We start from the raw sequence: 14,912 nt of genomic DNA on the forward strand, positions 1-14,912 counted from the left end.
GGTCCGCCTGCCAGTTTTTTAGGAGGACCTGAACGGGCGCTCCATGTTTCCCTATGGAGCAGCGGATGTCAGCGGTGACATGCCCGCTGACATCCGACCCACCAAAGTGTGACGGAGGAAAAACCTACGTTTCCATCCATCTGGCAGATCGGATCGGGTGAACACGGACAGATGGTCTGTGTTCATCCGATCGCCCCATAGGGGAGAGAGGAAAAAAGACAGGGCGGTCCCTGCACAGTGTGCGGGGACCGCCCTGTCATCCGCCTCCTCAGTGGGGATCAACAGAGCGATCCCCGCTGAGCAAGCGGAGGTGCACGGGGCGGATCATTACTGATCCGCCTCGTGTGAAAGGGGCCTATGGATAAAATAATGAGTGAAAATAAGAATGAAGTTAAATTGGCTCTTAATTTCCTTGCAGTGTCTACTTTCGAACATGTGGTCGTTTGGGGTGGGGTTTTGTGCAATCTTGGCATTTTATGGCCTTCAAAACTGTGATAGAGAAATCCTGAAGGTGGTGCTTGGTTTTCGGGGTCCCGTATGCGGCTAGGCTCCCAAAAAGTCCCACACATGTGGTATCCCCACACATGTGGTATCCCCATATCCCCATATACGCTTATTGACATTTTTTTTTATTAAAGACATGTGGCTGAATACATTTTGGCCTAAATATATGACTAAAATTTAGTTTATTGGATTTTTCTTATAACAAAAAGTAGAAAATATCATTTTTTTCAGTCTTTTTGCATTTATATCACAAAAAAAAAAAAAAATCGCAGAGGCAATCAAATACCATCAAAAGAAAGCTCAATTTGTTGGAAAAAAAGGATGCAAATTTTGTTTGAGTACAACATTGCATGACTGCGCAATTACCAGTTAAAGCAGCGCAGTGCCAATTTTTCCTCTGGCCTTTAGGCTGCCAAATGGTCCGGGGCTTAAGTGGTTAACCCTTTCATGACTAAGCCTATTTCTGACATTTGGTGTTTACAATTTAAAATCCGTATTTTTTGGTAGAAAATTACTTAGAACCCCCAAACATTATATATATATATATATTTTTTTGTATAATGTGAAATAAGATGTTACGCAGCGTAAATAGATACCAAACATGTCACGTTTTATAATTGCACGCACTGGTGGAATGGCGACAAACTACGGTACCTAAAAATCTCCATAGGCAACACTTTAAAAAAAAAATACGGTTACCAGGTTAGAGTTACAGAGGAGGTCTACTACTAGAATTATTGCTCTCGCTCTGACTATCGCGGTAATACCTCACATGTGTGGGGAAGGGAGTCACCGCTCCAGGTGGGTCCAACAAGCAATCAGGAACCTCTCAGCAAACCAAGGGTGCTGGCAGTGCACTAGGCAAATGAGGAAATTTCAAAAGGGATGGATAGCCGCACTCCAAAGGAACTTCAAAAGTTGTCTTTATTGGTAAAATGAATAGAAATGCATCACAGGATACAGCCAAATAATCGGCAAAAGGAGCAGCCGACGCGTTTCACACTAATTAGTGCTCAGTCACAGGCTGCCCTCAGCCTGTAGGAACCCGCCCACCTGCAACCAGTGGTGTAGGTGCCGGGGTGTGGGTGGTTGCTGCAGAACGACCAACCGGGAGGTGGTTGTTTGCTCCCCCCTCCCCCCAAAAAAAACACCAGCTGCCACTATTACTAGAGTGTAGGGCGGCACAAGAGGGACAAGCAATACCTAGTGGCCCCTACGGGGGTGGCGCTACATGGGTAAAGGTCCACTTTAAAGGGGTTTTCCAGCCATTTTTTAAGTTTATTAAAAGTCAGCAGCTACAAAAAGTGTAGCTGCTGGCTTTTAATAAACAGACACTTACCTGCTCCACGGCTCCAGCGACGCGCTGGCCGGGGCTCCGCTCCTCGCCCCCCCTCGCCAGCCTGCGTCTTCATTCCTAGTGTGGGCACCCGGCAGTGACAGCTTTCGGCTTCACGGCCGGGCACCCACTGCGCATGCGCGAGCGGCGCCGTCCGATTGGACAGGCGCTCGCCTACAGGGAGGGGCTGTGAAAAGGCGATTAAGCTAATCGCCTTTCCAGCGCCTCGGTGGAAGGAGGACGTGGGACAGGAAGTCCCCTTCTCCTGAAGCCCCCACTCCCCCCCAAAAAAAAATGACATGCCAAATGTGGCATGTAAGGGGGCGAGGAGTGGGTTAAGCGGAAGTTCCATTTTTAGGTGGAACTCCGCTTTAAGAAAAAAAAGCGTCTTTCTTTCCAGTCAGCACTTTGCTGGCATACATGTCTCTCCTGTCAGGCTCTGTTCCCAGCAGTCAGTGCAGTTCTCTATTTGCAGCTGTTTGATTCAAGCGATGTGCAGATAGGAGCAGTACATCGTACAGTAATAGACAAGGTAAGGACATATTGCTGACCAATGGGAGTCCGGTTTGTATTTTACCAATGAGGAAGACTGTAGCCCGGCCAATAGAGGAGTGCGTTACACCGCCGAAGCACAGTTGTAGGGGAGAGCTGGAAGGAGACATTTCTATTGCTCTGTCTTCTCTGACAGACCGTGTACAGTAGAAGATGGGGTGTGACGCTCCGGGCCGCGGTGGATTGTGGGATGTCACAGACACAGCCTAGTCCTGTCAGCTCATATACAGGAATTGAGAGAGAACAACACACACAGTAGACATATTGCTGGGAGCTGGACTGTAAGTACATGACATGCACTGGAGGGGGCATTGCTAGAGCTGGGAGACCGCCTGTCACAAGTATGCTGTGTAATGTGGGCTAAAGACGATGAAATGGCACGAGTGCAATGACACCTGCTTAGTGTCACCCAGGGGAAGCTTCCCGCACCTGTTTCCCTCCTCACTATGGCGCTGTCATAGGCGGATCGCACCCAGCACGACTTCTACTACTCAGATCTGTATGTAGAGGAGTATGACAGGGAGCTGAGCAATCACTTCATCCTCTGGAATCAATCTATAGAAATAAAACACAACAAACAGCTGGGTGCTAATGTAATAACATTATAGAATGTAACACGACTGATACACACAGGCAGCCTGGGAGTTTAGTGATTATGACAACTGGCAAGTTATTTTATAAAATCATGTCATCTTATTCATAATATATATATATATGTGTGTGTGTTATATATATATATAAACTATCTCTCTCTCTCTCTCTCTCTCTCTCTCTCTCTCTCTATATATATATATATATATATATATATATATATATATATATATATTATATATATATATATATATATATATATATATATATATATATATATATATATATATATATATAATTATCTATGTATATATCTATATCTCTCTCTCTATATTTGTGTGTGTATATATAATATAGATCAGGGATATGCAATTAGCCCCATCATGTCTCTGCCTTGTTGTCATGCTTGTGGCTGTCAGAATCTTGCTATGCCTCATGGGACTTGTAGTTCTGCAACAGCTGGAGGTCCGCTAATTGCATATCCCTGATATAGATCGATCTATCTATCTCAATAGATAGATAGATAGATAGATAGATAGATAGATAGATAGATAGATATAGATATATATACAGTATATATAATATATATTATAATTTTGCCTACTAGTAGCAATATCACATCCCAAACATAATCAAGGGCAACAGGGTTAGAAAGGTGTGGGAATAAAAAAAAGAAAAACACATTTAGCCCTCATTCACACTAGTCATGCAATTCAACAGCCGCGATATGACAAGTCCGCCCCGCCTCCCCACCCCTTATTGCTGGCAATGGAACCGTTTTAGTCACAGCGACTTTGAAAAGGGTTCCTACACTGCTCTTTTCTGATTTTGTTGCGACTTGCATAGACTTCTGTTAAACTAAGTCGCAAGCCACAATGAAATCTGAGGCGCAAGTTGCACTGATGAAATCGCGCTGAAATAGCACGATCTTCAAGCCTCACTGGTGAACCGCCTGTGCATTTTCATCTAAACCCATCTGATCTGCCAGACGGATGGAAAGTAGGGTCACCATCCGTCTGGATTTCACAGACAGGATCGGAGTAGGATAGCAGCGGATGTCACTGGATATGTCACCGCTGACATCTGCTGCTCCATAGGAGTGATTGGAGGCTCGGATCAGGTCCGCCTGAAAAACTGACAGGCAGACCTGATCGGAAAGCCTGTGTGAAGGGGGTCTTATATGTATTTTTTTACAGCTGTGTGAATGAAGCCCAAGGCTTTATGTACACACAACCTACTTTGATGCTGTAGATCCGAGGGGGGCAAGGAAAATAAAAAACAGCATTTTAGCTTGCACATGATTGGATAATAAAATCAGCAGAGCTTCCCCCCATTTCAGATCTACCCCTCATATTTACAGTGACTGCACTTCCAAGTGCACTTTGCAATTGTAGTTTGCACTTGTAGTGCAAAGTGGATTTGCCTTTCGTAAATAACCCCCATAGGCTTTTATGAAGTTGAGTTTAGGAGCTTTGGCAAAAAAAACGCCAAAAGCTCCTAAACTCAAGTTTAGAAGCTGCAGTGTACATGAATCCTAAGGCTGATTGCTCAGTTAATGGTCTTTAGTTAGCAGAGATCAGTGACTGTCAGTCACCGGCTTTATGCTCTGCGCCTCCAGCGCTCACTGAAGCGCCGGGCTGTGGAGGGGGTGGGAGTGGCTGGCTCAGGCTCTCAGCCTAAGAGGGTGGGCCAGCTGCCGCTCAGGCATATAAGTGGAACCTGACTTTAGAGTCAAGATCTCGCCAGAGTATGGACCGCCTGAGTGATGTCAGCTGACAGCGGACTTTAGCTCGCTGTTGGCTGAATACAGGTCACAGGTGTGCAGAAGGAAGTGTACTCCTGTGACCCACATGAGAATTAGGGCCAAAAGAGCTTTGACCATACTTCTCCTTTAAACCCTTCCTGCTAAAGCCCTTTAATTCGGTCTTAAAGGGGAACTAAAGCCCCCCTATGACAGACTACGAACAGGTAGGCTGTGTATTCCTGAAGAGACATGCAATGTCTCCTCTGCAATAAAATCAGCCTACCTTCCAGCATTCTTCAGCACTTAAACAGCACAGGAGTGACGTTTTCCCACACCAGTCAATGAAGATGGCACCCAGGAGAGGATGCCAGCACTGGCAAGGGATTGGGGCTGTTCTGAGCAAAGGTAAGTTTTGATCCCTTTAGTTTTGCTTCAAGGCAAAGGGCAGAATTGACTTCCTTATCACGTGACCACTGTGATTGGCTGTCACAGTGGTCACATGATAGTAGGCCCATCTCAAAGGCTCCTGATCACTGCTATAGACAAGGAACGGTCAGTGACAGCTCAGTCACTGTGTTGGAAGAGGACAGCGAGTGCACTCTCAGCACATAAACCTCAGCTGCCATAAACAAATATGTGCAGAGTGTGTGTATTAAAGGAAAAGTATGGGTTTATGAGAAACATACTTCTATGCTGAGGCTGTCCCACATTGGCTCTAAGACAGAGAACTGAGCGATTACATGACCGGTGATCACTCAGCTCTCTGCTTTAGCCCAGGTTCACACTGGGTACGATTTGGTACGATTTGAGATGCGATTTCACATGTCAAATCGCATCTCAATTGTCATTGAACCCTGCACAGATGTCTCTTAAATCGCGGCCGAAATCGCGGCAAAACCGCAGCCGTGAATTTTACCGCGATTTTGAATTCGCAGCAGTGTGAACCTAGCCTGAAGCAGAGAAGTGGTGAGTGTCATTCACCTCTCTGCGCTCTGCTCCCTCAGAGCTCACTGGAATGCCAGGCTGTGGAGGGGGCAGACACAGATGGTTCCAGCTCTCAGCTGTGCCCTGAGAGGTGAAGTGAGCTGTCAATCAAGCCCTGCTCTGTCAGCTGACCATATTTCAGTTTTAAGGCCTACTCACCTTGTTGCTACTCACAATCGTTAAGTGGGCAGCAAGAGCTTAGGTGACTGGCCTAGTACCTACAAAGTAACCTAATGTACGTAACGTTGTTGTCTTTACTCCTATAGTACTGCATTTTATTAAATAATTATGTGTATCTGTCTGTTCATCCACATTCTATTTGTTCACACCACTATAGCAGGGATCAATGAAGGGGGAGCCATTATCCCAAGGTGACAACTGTACTGAGCAGTGTTGTCACCAGAGCAGAGGAAGTGTGCCAGGACTACATAATGGAGGGATGTGTTTTGGTCCATATGGATAGCAGGGAACAATGATAGCTGATAACAGTGTAGAGGTAGAGATTACAGAAAATTATTAGTTTACAATTGAACTGGTTGAACTAGATGGACTTGTGTCTTTTTTCAACCAGACTAACTATGTAACACAATTCCTGCTGGGTGAACAACAATGATATGCTGTAGCTGGATAGTGTATGAAGGTTTGGTTGAAGTTGGTGGAGTTGTGTATTTTTTCAGTCTGACTAACTCTGTAACTGTGTAGCTACTTTTTTTTGTTTTTTGTTTAACTTCTCGAATACTGTAGATGTAATAAAACTCTTTCAATGGTATATTTGAAAAACCAAATGGAAGCAAAAAAGATACATTTATTGTAAGCATTACATACACTTTAGGGCTGGGTACACACTAATGCAATGCCAGACATGGCAAGTGATTCGCTCCGCATTGCTGGGCACATCACACGCGATGTCTGTGTGATGCAGAGTAAGCCATACAGTTTGTATGGCTGAAATCGCACGGCATTCGCACTAAAATGGCGCAGGACCCTTTTTTGGTCTGTGCTGGAGACGGACCACATGGGAGTTCAGACTCATGTGATCTGTTACCACATTTTGCACTGCGTTGTGCGAACCGATTTGGTGGTGTCATTAACTTTATATTGACACCCGCAGCGGTTTGCAGAGAGCAGTGTGAGTTAGATGCGATATGGGAACCCGCACAGGAATCACGGTGGTTCCCGCATCGCACCAGTGTGACCAGTATCCCATTGGAGACTGGAGAGGAAATGACTACAATGTGAGGGGAGTTCCCCTTTAGGCAGTTGTCGCTACAATACCAGAAAATGACCCCTCAGCTCTTGTCACAACTGAAAACGTTCGATTTTTCACTTTCTTTCTAACAATAGCCACCAGAATAAATAGAAAAGTAAATCTGTCTGTCCCTATACCAAAACTAAAGAGACTATTTTTGCGGGCCGATATTTTAGGCCGATTTTTTTTTTGACAGGTGCCAGTGGTTGGCACTGACTCGTGGCACTTACAGGTGACACTGGCAAATGGCACTGATTGGCAGGTGGCACTAATTGGCACTGGCAGGTTGCACTGGATGGCACTAATTGGCACTGGCAGGTGGCACTGGATGGCACTGGCAGGTGGCACTGGATGGCACTAGTTAGCATTGGCAGGTGGCACTGATTGGCACTGGCAGATGTCACTGATTGGCACGTGACACTGGCAAGTGGCACTGATTGGCAGGTGGCACTAATTGACACTGGCAGGTGGAACTAATTGGCACTGGCAGGTGGCACTGTTTTGCAATAGTTAGCACTGGCAGATGGCACTGGTTGGCATTGGCAGGTGGCACTGGATGGCATTGGCAGGTAGCACTGGATGGCATTGGCAGATGGCACTAGTTGGCACTGACAGGAGGCACTGGATGGTGCTAGTTGGCACTGGCAGGTTGGCACTAGCAGGCACTGTTTGGCATTAGCAGATGGCAATGGCAGGTTTCACAGCCGACATTGAAACTGCTCTCTGCAGCGCCGTGAAACTGTATATGGGGGGGAGAGAGGCGCTCACAGATTCAGCACGATATTGGAGGTGGGCGGGACCCAGGGTGGGCGGGCCCCATCAGCTATCCAGCTAATGATTGGGCTGTTAAAGAAAGGGGCGGGCCACATACATGTAGCAGTCCGCCCAGATCTCATCCTATTGGCTGGTGTTGGATAGCTGGGTTCTGCCCACCCCGACATCCAACCTCACTAATGACAGCTCCCTTCTCTCTCTCCATAATGTTTCACACACCGCGGCGCTGCTCTGCAGACAGAGTGTGGAGAAGGGAGGAAGGTGGGGTTCGTCCTCCCTTCTCCACACTCTGCTGACACAGGTGCGGGCAGTGTTTATAATTGGCCTAATTTGGATAATAATCGGTCGATGCCAATTTCTCCATAATGGCCGAATATCGGCCGATATATCGGTCGACCTCTAATCGCGTGTACACAAGTCCGTCGGTCAAAAGTCCAAAGTACAAACACGCATTCTCGGAATCAATGCTCATCAAACACGACATTAGCAGAAAGTGGCCAAAGGGTGGCGCTCAAGAGCTGAAAAACCACGTAGTACGTCACTACGTTTGTGTTTTTTGGCCGACAATTGTGCGCCGTTTGTATGGAAGACAAACTCCAGGCACACACCCTTCGGACAAAATGTGTGTGTACGAGGCTTTAGTTTGGATATTTGTCTTGGATATACATCCATTTATACTTTTGTGTTTTAACGCACACATTGCAACACGTGTCTAACTTTTCAAAATAGGACATGTCTGCTTTTTTTTAGCGTGCTGGTAGGACCATAGTAATCAAACACAACACAACAAAATATATTGTCTGTGAGTTTTAGTGTGTTGGCAACAGGTAATTAACCAGTGGTTCTAAAGGCTAAACCTTTTTATAACCTTAATGCATTTCCTGCATTAGGATAAAAAGGTATCAAGGTAAATACACCGCACTGACTCTTACCACTCTCCTCTCTTCCTGGTCCCACAAGAGACACTGAGAGCAGTGGGAGCCATTGGTGCCTGCTCCTGTCAGTCAAACACTGTGAGGAGGAAGCAGGTGTATGTGTCTGTGAATGTACACAACCCGGCTCGAGAGCGAGCCTGCACAGGTGCCCTCTCAGCACACGGCTGGCTGAGGGGGCACTCTGAGGAGAGGAGGAGCAAACAGTGTCGGTGAAGGACCACTAAGGCCCCATTCACACCTGAGCATAGCGTTTTCAGGCAGAAAGTCACGCCATTTTTCCTAGATTTTTTAGGCGTTTTTTTACCACGTTTTTGCCATGATTTTGTACAGGTCAAAAGGTCACCAATGTAAAAAACAGAAAAACGCCCAAATCTGCCTAAAAAAAAGTCCCAGAACTTGTTTGAGCGTCAGGCGTTTTGGAGCTTCTGGCTTCAGGCTGCATTCACACTGTAACGCGGCGTATTTCGGCGTATTTTGCCGCGACAAATTGCGGCGTATTTAAACCCGCGATTTGCCGCGACAAACGGGTCTTTTTTTTTCCACAACACATTGTTGTCTATGGCCGAACGCCAATGTCGCCTGAAAAAAAGGGTCCGGGACTTTTTTTTCAGGCGGCAGGCGTACGGCGTTCGGCGTGAGATGTGAACCATCTCCATAGACACCAATGTGAAATCTCCCCTCCAGCGGCACGAGCGTCTGGTGTGAAAACGCCTAGATGTGAACGCCTCAGGCTCCATTCACATTGTAACGCCGCGTACGCGGCGTATTTTGCCGCGATTAGTTTTCTTTTTTTTTATTCACAAAGAATTTACATTGATGTCTATGGCCGAACGACAATGCCGCCTGAAAAAAAGGGTCCGGGACTTGTTTTCAGGCGGCAGGCATATGGCGTTTATGAGATGTAAACCATCTCATAGACATCAATCAAAATTCTCCCCTCCAGCGGCACGAGCCTCGCGCTTCAGGTGTTTTGTCGCCTAGGTGTGAATGCAGCCTTAGGCGATTTGTGGCGGTTTTTACCGCGATTTGCCGCGACAAAACGCGGCGTTTTTTTACCGCAATTTTCGCTGGAGGGGTGATTACACATTGTGTAATATGGCCGAACGCCGAAGACGCCTGAAAAAAAGGGTCAGGGACTTGTTTTGAGCTTCAGGCGTTTCGGCGTTCGGCGTGGAGATGTGAACCATCTCCATAGCCCACAATGTTAAATCACCCCTCCAGCATATTGCAGGCTGCAATAGCGGCGGGCGTCGGGCGTGAAAACGCCTAGGTGTGAATGGAGCCTTAAAGTAGAGGTAAGCGGCCACTGTGTGCAATACAATTGCACAGGGCAGGTACATATAACATCTTTTTTATTTTAATAATAATAAAAAGAAATGCAATAGAGTTACATTACGAAGCATTTCTCTCTATGGACATCAACCCTATCCTCTCCAAATTCTACATTCAAAAGCACTTTAAAAAATGCATGTCAACACAAAACAATGTGGATGCATAACAATGCACTTGCCTAAACACTACAAAATGCATCTCTGCACATACAGTAGATCTAAATAGGCCATAACACAAATATGTGTTTTTGTACATTCTTACTTTATTTATTATGGTAAGAATTAAAAAGAAATACAGATTTTTAAATATTCTTTCATCATTGGGTAAATGTGAAATATTGCATATGAAAATTGTGCAGTTTTTATCCTCACACCGGGTGAAGCGTTAAGATCCTTTTCACATCTTTATGCACTTGTGTTATGAGTGTTGTTGTCCAGCACTGCCTTTTGTGTATAAACGCAGCCCAGCTTAAACAGCAAAAGGCTGCATTTGACCTGCTTCACCTTAATTGCAAAGACATCTTCATAGGAACTGCATATTGCAAAGCAGGTCTAGCTCAGCCTAATGCCGCGTACACCCGAGCGTTTTTCATGACGAGAAAAATGCAATTTTTTTAATTGGTCATTAAAAAACGATCGTGTGTAGGCTCCAGAGCATTTTTCTCGACGTGAAAAATGGGCATTAAAAATTTAGAACATGCTCTAATCTCTTTTTTGCGTCGTTGTTTTTCACGTTGTGAAAAGCGGTCGTGTGTAGGGTTTAACGACGGTAAAAAAGCACACATGCTCAGAAGCAAGTTATGAGACGGGAGCACTCGTTCTGGTAAAACTAGCGTTTGTAATGGAGATGGCACATTCGTCACGCTGTAACAGACTGAAAAGCACAAAGACTGAAAAGCGCCAATCGTCTTTCACCAAACTTTTACTAACACAAAATCAGCTAAAGCAGCCCTAAGGGTGGTGCCATCCGAATGAAACTTCCCCTTTATAGTGCCGTCGTACCAGGGCTCAAGTCCTGCGGGAACGCCTGGGAACGGAGTTCCTGCACTTTTTTCACAGCAGGAACTCAGTTCCCTTTGCAGGACTAGAGCAGCCGAGCCAATCCTTCACTAAGCATCGATGCCCAGCTCGAGTCACTGTCAGGGGCAGGTGAACCTTAGTAATCCTTTATGTTCCTGGCCGCTTCCTGTATATGGATTCACTTCCTCGATGCCGCAATGTCTCCTGGGAGCTTTTGTCATTGTTCCCAGGAGACATTGCGGAGGTCTGCCGCGAGTTATCGCGGGATTTAGAAAGAACTTGCTTTTAAGGTACAGTGGATCGAAAAAAAAAAAAAAACATGAGGTTTAGTAATTATGCATATGAGCGTATCATTTTTTTTTGGTAGGGGAGTGGATCTTGGGTGGGAGTTCCCACACTTTTTTCCCCAGGACTTGACTCCTGCGTCGTACGTGTTGTATGTCACCGCGCTTTGCTAGAGAATTTTGTTTCACGATCGTGTGTAGGCAAGGCAGGCTTGACAAGAATCACGTAGAGAAAAACGTTGTTTTTTCCATGACATTTAAACGGTTGTGTGTATTAGAATTTTCATCCAAACTAAACTAAAAGTACATGGGACTCTGCTGATGTTTTAAAAATGCATTTCACACTATGTTAACTGCGGGAAAACAGCCTGTTTTCATAAGCTCTATCTCTAATAACAGCCAGCTGAAAACAGGCTTTTGTTTACGGGTTCTGTAGCTCATGCTGTAATTTACACACATAAGTGTATGACTCATTGTTGGTAAATCATTTACTTCTGTGTGTAGTTTCAGTCAAGGCACAAGACAGGCTAGGGCTAGGCTATGCTCCTTTATTAGCCAAACTGTATCATTCTGGATACATTCTGCCCATGGATGGCCAATATTTCTCTTCCGAGAGCCTTCTCACTGTGTGCTTTCAGCACAGTGACCGAGCTGTCATGGATAGCTCCCTGGCTCTAGTAATGATCGGCAGTTGATTACGAACCCTTGACAGTGGTCATGCGATTGGGCAGTCTTTTCGACCCTCCCTCCCCCTAAGCATAAAGACCCTGTTAAAGGGATGCTGGGGTTGGATGAAAAGAGGTTAAAAGAGAAGTTTGGGAAAACATATTTTTCTTTAAAGGGTCACTAAAGGAAAATTTTTTTTTAGCTGAAATGACTGTTTACAGGGCATAGAGACATAATAGTTAACTGATTCCTTTTAAAAATGATTAAAAATTGATAAAAAAACAATCATATAATGTGCCTGCAGTGTAGTTTCGTTTTTGCTGTTGTTTGCTGGTTCTCTGATGTACAGAGAGCCACTAGAGGGCAGTCAGCCAATAGAGAGCAGTGATACTTTGTCTAAAACTCCTCAGCACCAATCCAGTTTCGTTTTACACACACCTCCTTGATTAGTGACCACCGTGAGAAATCTCCCAGTACTGTGGTTATCAGAAAACAGGCAACCAGGAAGTGTCCAAAACAGAGAGGATTTACAGCAACATCAAAGCAAAAACGAACAATGAGGACATGAAACCAGGACTGCAGCAAGGTAGAGGAAGCTATTTAGCTAAAAAAAAAAATTCCTTTAGTGACCCTTTAAGGATTATACTTACCAATGTGGATGCAGCAAGACTGAGAACCGAGTGATCAGTTCTCAGAACTGTCAGTCATTGGCTTTCTGCTCTACGCCTCCCCACCACACATGCGCGCGGGAGCACTGGGCTGTGGAGGTTGCACAAGCGGCTGGCTCAGGCTCTCAGGCACCTGGGTGAATCCCAACCATATTGTTACAAATACCGGCTCTATGACTTCAGCTAACAGCGGGCTTCTGCCTTTACAGCCACTTTAACTTATGTAGTTGGGGGGAGGGGTCTCTTTCTACAGAGCTGCACCATACACAAATACAGCAGCAACGATCAAGAACTAATACTTCTGCTACAAGGGTATTTTGTACTTTCGACCCACAGTTGGACTATAAATATTTATTAGTGATACAAAGATTGTACACATACAGGGGGTCCCCAAGTTACGAACATCCGAGTTGCGAGCGACTCCTACTTACGAATGGGGTGTTAGTGAGGAGCTTCAAGAATCCTACACTCCATCCTTAGCCATCCTTGCACATAAACGCGTAAAAACAACCTAATTTCCTGCCTCTCTCATCCACAGGCCTGGTAAGGTCCTGTGGCCTGCCAGGCAGCTAAAAATGCCCGTCGCGGCCGAGGCCTGGTCCGGCCTAATGAAGTCTGCAGATCACCGCTCATTCCTGCGCCGCTGTTCCGACTTACAAACAAATTAGACTTAATTTTTTTTAAAAGCCAGCAGCTACAAATACTGCAGCTGCTGACTTTTAAAAAATGGACACTTACCTGTCCTGCACACCCGCGATGTCAGCAGACGAGGCTGAGCAATCGCTTCCGCTGCCATCCTCGGTGAGGAAATCAGGAAGTGAAGCCTTGCGGCTTCACTGCCCGATTCCCTACTGTGCATGCGCGAGGATCGCGGCGCGCCGTCACTGGTCCCCGCTCTCTCCTGGGAACAGTGTTTCCCAGAAGACAGCGGGGGGTGACGTGACGAGTCAGAACCCGGAAGTGGTGCAAATACCTGTCACAGACAGGTATCTGCACCCCCTCCCCCCTGAAAGGTGCCAAATGTGACACCGGAGGGGGGAGGGATCCAAAAAGCGGAGGTTCACTTTTTGTGTGAACCTCCGCTTTAAGAACAAACCTACAGTCTTCATCTTGTTCGTAACCCGGGGACCCCCTGTATAGTAAAAGCTAATAAATAACCATTTAAACACTTAAAATAACCGAATGTTATAAGCCAAAACGTCCATATGGACAGCAGCAGAGTTGTGAATGATGGCAGGGAGATCTTGGTGTTCAGTGTAATTTGCTGTGCCTCATGTATGCCATTCTGTGATTTGCATCTCATTGTTTCTAAATGGAATGCATGAACTGTACACTCATTCTTTCAGTCTCAAGTAGTAATTATACAATGGACATGTCCAGACTTGTTTAAATGTGTTTGCAATTTAAAATCGCATGAGTATGTACAGCTGTTGGAAATTTCACCTAGCACAGTAAAACCTTGGTTTGCTAGCATAATTCGTTACAGAAACATGCTTGTAATCCAAAACACGTGTATAGCAAAGCATTTGGCACCTTTTAGGGCCCTTTCACACGGGGCGGATCAGTAATGATCCGCCCCGTGTGTCCGTAAGCTCAGCGGGGATCGCTCCGTTGATCCCCGCTGAGCCGGCGGCTGACAGGGCGGTCCCCGCACACTGTGCAGGGACCGCCCTGTCTTTTCTTATTAACACGGACCGCGTGTCAGTGTTCATCCGATACGATCCGCAGACGGAAGAAAAAATAGTGTTTTCTTCCATCCACAAAATCAGTTCTTTGCGGAGGCGGGTGATTACGGGTGTCAGCGGATGTTTATCCGCTGACACCCGCAATCACATAGGGACCAATGTATGTCCCTTTTTCATCCGCAAACGGATGGATGAAAAAGCGGACATACGGTCCGCACAACTGAAAGGGGCCTAAGTATAGCAATAAGTTGCTAAATGTTGTACCTTCATTAAATGTAACCATATTGCTACACTTAGAGGCTCCTCTTTTCTCTTTTTATACTCAGTTGTGATATGACGCTACTCTTATATCAAGACATTGCTTGTTTTTTTTATAAAAAAATAGAACAACAGTAAAATTAGCCCAATTTTTTTTATATTGTGAAAGATAATGTTACGCTGAGTAAATTGATACCAAACATGTCACGATTCAAAATTGTGTCCGCTCGTGAAATGGCGACAAACTTTTACCCTTTAAAATCTCCATAGGCGACGTTTAAAAAATTCTACAGGTTTCATGTTTTGAGTTATATAGGAGGTCTAGGGCTAG

The 14,912-nt window shown here is 45.6% G+C and overlaps 1 protein-coding gene across 3 annotated transcripts in view; it reads left to right on the forward strand.

Moving 5' to 3' along the window:
* Nucleotides 1-2,468: 2,468 nt before the first annotated feature.
* LOC120932405 (core histone macro-H2A.1) overlaps nucleotides 2,469-14,912 on the forward strand; it is a 210,639-nt gene continuing 198,195 nt past the window's right edge. Inside the window, exon 1 of one of the 3 annotated variants that reach the window (XM_040344751.1) lies at nucleotides 2,469-2,673. The gene's annotated coding sequence lies outside the window, so the exon portion shown is untranslated. The remainder of the gene's footprint in view (nucleotides 2,674-14,912) is intronic. The other 2 variants (XM_040344749.1, XM_040344750.1) reach the window with 2 other exon arrangements.

The sequence above is a fragment of the Rana temporaria genome, chromosome 3 (assembly GCF_905171775.1).
Source record: "Rana temporaria chromosome 3, aRanTem1.1, whole genome shotgun sequence".
Lineage (NCBI taxonomy): Eukaryota > Metazoa > Chordata > Amphibia > Anura > Ranidae > Rana > Rana temporaria.